Raw genomic sequence first — 8,318 nt, 5'->3', positions numbered from 1 at the left:
AACGTTCTCAGCTTACACTTCTCCCTTTATATCCCACTGTTAGCTTCTACCCCAAGCTCTGACTAGGCTCTATGTTTGTTTTGTCTCATTCTGCTCTTCCAGGAAATGTTATCCATTTTTCTAGTTTAAATCTCTTCTTCACTTTAAAAAAAGATTTATTTATTTATGCATACAAGAATTGGGGTATAGGCCAGAGGTGCACAGGGTTGGGAGAGTGAGAAGACTCACCAGAGACAGAGTGAGGAGCAGAACAACTGAAATGCACTACTGAGGGGCACAGCAAATGAGGCAGAAGAGTTCTGCCATGCCATTTGGGTCACCTCTGTGCCAGGGATGGAACTGCAGTAGCTGCAGATAGCTTCATAGGGCTGAGCTGTAATCCCTTGCACAACCAGAGAAGTCCTAAGTCTCTTTATTGACTCTTTCCTTTTAGGTTAAAAATATAGTCCAGTCACTTGAATCTTATAAAAACTACACCATGTCCATCTGACATTCAATGAGCAACAGCTAAATACTTTTATTGTTAAGTAATTTCTTATTTACTTAAAAACACCATGTATTTTTGTAGCATGCATATATAAGAATATATAACATTTACAAAGAGAATTAAAAAAAACATAAATATGTATGTACCCATTACTTAGCTTAAGCAGAAAATTCAGGGACATAGAAATCCACTGTTTGTCTCTCTTCCAATGCACCCATCTCCTTCCCTCCCCCCGAGCCCCCTCATCAAAGAACAACATTACTCTGACTTTTGGGTTCATTGATCCCTTGGCTTAATTTATAGATTCATGACACAAAAATTTATTTTAAAAAATAATATAATAGCTTATTTTTACATCATTTTGTGCCTTTTTCCATCTCAGTTGTCATCCCCGTGGGCTTCCCATCACCAAATCACCCATGAGCCATCACCATAGTCCAGTGCACTTCCCTTCCACCACTGTTTTTGATCCCACTCCCCATTCTACCCCCGTAAAATGTCTCTGGTATATAGTTGTTAATTATTATTATTATTTTCTCACATGGTCCTTTATACTCCTGCTATGAGCGAAACCATCTAATATTGTTCCTTTTCTTTCTAGCTTATTTCACTAAGCATATTCTTTTCCAACTCCACCCATGTTGCTGCAAAAGGCATGAGTTTTTTTTTTGGTTGCCGAGTAATATTTCATTGTGTATATGTACCACTTTTTTTTTTTTTTACTATTTATTTATGCTTACAGAACTGGGGTAAGGGCCAGAGGGGAAGAGGTGAGAGGATTCACCAGAGACAGAGTGGGGAGCAGAACAGGCAGATTGACAAAGTATACTGCTGAGGGGAGCAGTGGGCCGGTCAGGAGAGGTCTGCCATGCCATATGGGTCAGCTCTCTGGCCAGGGATCGAACTCGTGCTGCAGTGGTTTTGGAGAGCTTCATAATGCAGAGCTTTAACCTGTTGCATCACCAGGAAAAGTCCTGTACCACATCTTTTTTAATTCAGACATCTACTTTTGGGCATTTGGGTTGCTTCCCTGTCTTTCCAATTGTAAATAAAGCAGCAATAAATATGGCGGTGCAGGTGTCCTTTTCAATCAGTGTTTTTGTGTCTTTTGGGTAGATACCTAGGAGTAGGATTGCTGGATCGTATGGAAGCTCCATATTTAGCAGTTTGAGAAACCTCCAAGCAGTTTTCCATAGTGGTTGTACTAGTTTGTATTCCCACCAGCAGTGCAGGGGAGTTTCTTTTTCTCCACATCCTCGCCAACATTTGTTGTTGATAGTTGTTTTAAGATGTGCCATTCTCACTGGTGTGAGGTGGTATCTCATTGCATGACACAAATATTCTTTTTTTTTTTTAAGATTTATTTATTCATACAGAACTGGGGTACAGGCCAGAGATGCAGAGGGTGAGAGGATTCATCAGGGACAGAGTGGGGAGCAGAACAGGCAGATCAACGAAGTACACTGCTGAGGGGAGCAGCGGGCCGGTCAGGAGAGGTCTGCCACGCCATGTGTTTGTCCTGCGGGGCAGGCGGGGATCGAACTCATGCAGAAGTGGTGTAAGCTTCTTAGTGCAGTGCTTTAACCCGCTTCGCCACTAGGGAGGGCCCAAATATTCTTAATTAAGTATTCCTTACATTTTTTTTAAAAAAAATAAGGGAAGAAAATATAGGGGAAAGAATCGCTTAACAGCAGCACAGATATTCCCATGTAAGGAATGGGTGGTGTTGCCACTAGGAGATGACATCTTCCAGAAGGAAAGAAACTCAGCCTAGTCCATGGGTCATGATTTGCCATCAGGGTCCCTGAGCATTTTCAAGAATCCTTATTAGGGAAGTGAGGGAGGTTTACCAAACACGGGGCTTGCCATACTTGGGCAAGTGGTCCAGAGATGAGACATTTAGCAAAAGTGGGGTCAGAGAGTATATGGCTCCATGTTTTCTAAACCTACTTTGCTAACAACTCTCTCAGGAGTCATTCAGGACAGGGTAGTTTGGGCAGGTAGTTCAAGCAGGAGCAAACTTAATTACTTCTGAATGATATAGTGGCACACTATGGCACACAGGTAGCAACCCTGGAAAAAATAATAAAAATTAAGTTTTATTTTCCAATAATCAATGCTAATACCAGACATCCTGAACCTTTAAAAATTTTGAGTCAAGTTTGTAAATTCCTTGAAATTCCAATGGTAACGTATAAGTTAGAGCTACAATTCCAGAAGGTTTCACTTGGTTAAGGGGCACAAGGTGGCAAACTACCACTTGTTTTTGGTTTTGCTTTTTTGTCTGGCTACAGGGGCTCATTGGGAAGGAGTAAAGAGGTGCCTCCAGACTATATGAGCTCCTGGCAGTACCCATATCTCTTTCCTTAGTATTTATATATCTACCACAACTGTCTGCCTCAAAACCAGTGTGATGGATAAAGCCAGAGTTCACCATGATGTATCATTACATTTGTCTGGACCGTGGGGTAGCAAAATATCTGGCCAAACATTATTTCTGTGTTTATCTGTGAGAGTGTTTTCAGATGGCATCTACAGGCTGTGTCAAGTCAATCTTCCTCCCAATGTGGGGGACTTCATTCAATCTATTGAGTGCCGCCCGAGTAGTACAAAATGCAGGGTTGAGAGAATTGCTCTCTAGATGAATACCTGGGCTTGAATGTCTCCTCTCCAAGAAGTCTCCTGCCTTTGAACTAGAACTGACACCACTGTGACTCTGACTTTCAGAAATAATGGTATGAACAGTGGTGTGAACCAATTCCTTATGATCTCCCCCTTTCATTCTCTCTCTCTGATTATGTTGTTGTTACTCTGTTTCTCCAGAGAATCCAGTCTAAGACAACCATCAAGAATCAAGACTAACTTGGTATGCCCTCCTGTTCAATTTCTCTCTGTCCATATAGGAAACCCAAGGCTGCCAGCTTATTCCAGCTCTTCTCACCCCCAAACTCATCACCTCTTAACTTTCCTTCATCTGTTCTCTTATTTGATTCCACCTCCCCTCCAAGTCCCCAATTCCCAAACTCCTTCTTGGTGATTAGGTGTAGAATTCAAACCCAGCCATTAACAAAATTCCCTAGAGTCTGAAGTCTCAGGTTTTTTTTTTTTCCTGGAAATACTTTAAAATTTCTTTTTACTTTCTTGAAACTAAACTCAGCTTTTCCCAAAGATTGCTGATTTTCCCGCAGGCTCTGACGTGGTGGTTGCTCTCTCTCCAGTATCACCAACTACTGGTGGTGGTAGCTTGCTCCTGGAACAAACTACCAATCCTGGCTTCTGGGAAAATGCCCTCTGTTATTGCTTCCCACAGTGCGTCAGAACTGAACCTTCAAGCCAGGAGAATGTGCGGTAAAAGATAGAGTGTGAGTGTGTGACTTCCAGGAGTGGGTCAAAACAGGCAATGTAGCTTTCACCTTGATGTTCTTCCTTCTGAGGGAAGGCACTCCTTGCCAGGAGGAGCCCAGCAACCTCTTGGAGAGGCCAATATGGGAAGGAATTGAGGCCCCAAATGACACCCACAGCAGGCTGTCAGCCATGAGATACTCCTTGGAAGTGGCACCTCCAAACTCAGTCAGGCCTTTTGATGATTGGAGCCCCACATGACTACTGAAGACAACCTCATGAGAGACCAGGAGTGGAACAGGCAGATGTATTGAACTACACTGTTGAGGGGAGCAGTGGGTGGGCCAGGAGAAGTTTGCCACTCCATGTGGGTCACCTCTCTGGCCAGGAATCAAACTCGTGCTGCAGTGGCTGTGGATCACTTCATAGTGCTGCACTTTAACCCATTGTACCACCAGAGAGGGCCCATCTTAGGCACGTATATGTGATGTCTTTTGCTATAGCAAAAAGGCTTATAAACAAATGAAATCTATCTCTGGCAGTTCTAGTGGTTGGAACCTCTTCCTTGTCCATAGCCTGTGCCCTTAGTTGGTGGAAGGGTGACTGATCTCTTTCATAAGAACACAAATTCCTATTCTGAGGGCCCCATCCTGTGTCAAGTACTTCACAAATCTCCAATCATGGTCACCTTTGGGGGTTGGGCCTTGCCATATGAAAGCAGCATGTGTGTGTGTGGGGGGGTGCATTTAGACAGCATTTGGTGATTTCAGTATCCTCTAAGATTTCATCTTAAATGCTTGGGCTCTCATTTTGTTGACCTCTCCCTGAGTACCATACCTACAACTCTGGTGAGCTGCTGCCCTTATCATCTCTATCATTAGCAACCCTTTACCCCGTAACAGGTTTGTAAACTTTTTTTTCTTTCTTTTTAAAAAAGACCTAATTATGTATTTATGCACAGAAGAACTGGGGTGTAGGGCAGAGGTACTGGGGTTAAGAGGATTCACCAGAGATAAAGTGGGGAGCAAAACAAGGAGACTGCCTGAAATACTCTGCTGAGGGGAACAGCGGGTGAGACAGGAGAGATCTGCTGTGCCATGTGGGTCACCTCTCTGACTGAGAATTGAACTCAGGCCCCATTGGGGCTAACATTATAGACTGAGAATTAACCCCTAGCCCACTAGGGAGGTCCCAGATTTGCATACTTTTCACCCTACATTTTTCATTGTCCTCCACCTTCTTGCAAATTTACTTTGTTTCTGCCCTTGCTTGGATTCCAGGACAATCATCAGTGTCACATACTTGCATATAGATTGTTCTCCTTTGCTCCTCTCTTGCTTCACTAAATTAACCAGAAAAAAATCAACTCTAAATCCATTTCTGCTCATTCTGTGTTTGTACTTGTGCAAGTGCAGAACACACACAGACCAGTGCAACTGGCTTCCTTTTGTTTATTTTTCTGACTATAATAGTTTTTAGTTACAAAAATAGAACAAAGGCTGACATCTTTTACTAGATTCCCCAAACATTGCCATATTTGCTTTGTTATATTATTCTCTTTCTGTGTATAACTTTAAAAAATATAATAGTTTATTTTTACATCATTTTGTGCATTTTTCCATCTCAGCTGTAATCCCCATGGGCTTCCCACCAACAAGTCACCTGTGTGCCATCACCATAACCCAGTGCATTTCCCTCCCCCCACTATTTCTGTGTATAACTTTTTAAAAAATAATTTGGATGTGAGTTAAACCTGAATAAATCATTGAAACCTAAATAATATAAATCAATATATTTCACAAAATAAGGATATTCTCATACATGAACATAGCATAGTAATCAAAACAGGAAATCTGAAACAGTTTGAATAAATGCTATCAGCTAGTCTGCAGACTTTATTCAGTTTTCCAGTTGTCGCAGTAATTTCTTCTCATTTTTTATATATTTTTTTTCTAGTTAAGGTGCAAATGCAAGATGACACATCAAACTCCCAGAACTTTGAGCTACAGAGTCCCACATTTGGAGTAAGAATACCCTTACACCCTATATCTCTTAGGGCTTCCCTTCTTCCCTTGAGTCTTTATGCATGAGGGAACATTGCCTTTCAGTGAAGCCATGACTTTCTTATTCAAAACCTTCCTGCTATTTCTCCGCTTTGTTTGTCTTCACAGTTATTATCACCATTTGATATTATATAATTTTACCTATCATCTGCCTTCTGATTTTGGAATATAGGCTTGCTACCAATTCAATTTTCATTTATTTATTTAAGTTTCCCCAGCTCTCAGAAGTAATTGGCCCATAAGAGGGTCTCAATGTATGTTTATTGTACTAACGGTTATAATATGCTTTAAATATTTTTATTTCAATACAGTGGTATTTAGATACCAATATTAAGACATATCACAATACATGAATATAGTACACTTTTGTGGCTGATAAAGCAGAAATAAATTAGCATGCATTCAAGTTTAATCCAGTAATAAATTTAATTCTCATATTTTATATAGATGCTTATCTTCATTTCTATAATTTAAATGCAGGAAATTTAAGTTATTAATTCTGTTAAAACTAAGTATTATCACTTTTAAAGACAGGCCCTTCAGGATCTAAGACATATAATAACTTTGTAAGTTTTCACTGAGCAAATATATTATAATTTACTTAATACTTTTTGCATTTTATTTAATTAATTAATTATTTTTAAAAAAGATTTATTTTATTTGTACATACAGAACTGGGATACAGGCCAGAGGCTCAGGGGTGGCGAGAGGGTTCACCAGAGACAGAGCGGGGAGCAGAACAGGCAGATCTACGAAGCACACTGCTGAGGGGAGCAGCGGGCAGCAGCAGGCGGGTCAGGAGAGGTCTGCCTGGGGTCACCTCCGGAGCAGGCAGGGATCGAACTCATGCGGAAGCAGCTTTAGATTCTTAGTGCTGTGCTTTAACCCGCTGCGCCACCAGGGAGGGCCTAATTTATTTATTTTTAAAGATTTATTTATTCATACAGAACTGGGGTACAGGCCAGAGATGCGGAGGGTGATAGGATTCACCAGAGATAGAATGGGGAGCAAAACAGACAGATCGACGAAGTACACTGCTGAGAGGAGCAGCGGGCGTGCCATGTGGTCACTTCGGGGGCATGCGGGGATCGAACTCTTGCAGATCGAACTCATGCGGATCAACCTCATGCAGAAGTGGCTTTAGCTTCTTAGTGCAGTGCTTTAACCTGCTGCGCTACCAGGGAGGGCCCTATTTTATTTTATTTTTAAAGATTTATTCATTTATGCATATTGAATTGGGGTACAGACCAGAGATGCAGGGGCAGTGAGAGGATTCACCAGAGATAAAGCAGGGAGCAGAATAGGCAGATCACAGAAGTACACTGCTGAGGGGAGTAGGGGGTGAGACAGAGTGGTCTGCTGCACCATCTGGGTCACCTCCCTAGCTGAGGATCAAACTTGTGCTGAAGCTGTGGCCAGTGTTGCACTTTAACCCTTGCACCACCAGAGAGATCCCTCATTTTACCTTTTTGATGTTTGACATTAAATATGTCCCGAGAATGTGCTAGTGAATAAAAGATTGTCTCTTTAGTGTTGCTCTCCAGAAAAGGTTTTAAGTACCAATTTATGCCATCACACAGTTGAGATATAATAATAGTTACTCAAAATATTTAATTCTTTGGCTACCACGTATTGAAAAGAGCAAATATTGGGCCCTCGCTGGTGGTGCAGCAGGTTAAAGCACAGCACTAAGAAGCTAAAGCCACGTCAGCATGCGCTCAATTCCGGTACCCGAGGTGACCCATATGGCACAGCAAACCTCTCCTGACCCTCCCCCAGCTTCCCTCAGCAGTGTACCTCCTCCTTTCCCAAAAGGGCCAACCTTTTGTTTTGTCGAGCCAATGGTATGGTTATTCATATCCTTTGTTCATTTTCTTTATGAAATCTCCCACTTTTAAAATTACTGTTGATAGAAAAATCATTGAAGCACAAATCTAATAAGGACATCCTTCTAACATAACCACAGAGTATGAATTATTCATAAAGAGCAACAAATTAATCCACAAGTCATTAGTAACTCCATAATATCATCTCTAATATACTTTTCATGATCAAGTTTCCCAATTGTTCTAGAATCTTTTCTTATAGCTGTTTTCTTACGAACTAGATCTGGAACATCAACTTTTTGTCGGTAACTTCAAGTCCTTATTTGAAGTCTACAGTTTATTTCACTTTTTGGCACACTGTAGTAGAGTACGTATTGTAGGGGGGGTTGCTTTGAGAGGAGTGACATGCGCTCGAGTCTTTTCATGGGAGGCCCAAGTGTTTCAAGCTGGGAAGCGGGTAAGGACACCGGCTATTGCCTATTGCGGACCCCCTGTAAAGACTGGCTTCCAGACTAAAAAACTGTCGTTAGTCAAAGGCTGGCGTCCTCAATTGCCGCCAGAGGGCGCAAGGCGCCCCAGCAGTCGCTAAGGTGGCCCTCG

Source organism: Condylura cristata, unplaced genomic scaffold (genome assembly GCF_000260355.1).
Source record: "Condylura cristata isolate star-nosed mole 26May11 unplaced genomic scaffold, ConCri1.0 scaffold00003, whole genome shotgun sequence".
NCBI lineage: Eukaryota > Metazoa > Chordata > Mammalia > Eulipotyphla > Talpidae > Condylura > Condylura cristata.
Note: the sequence above shows the minus strand (reverse complement) of the source record.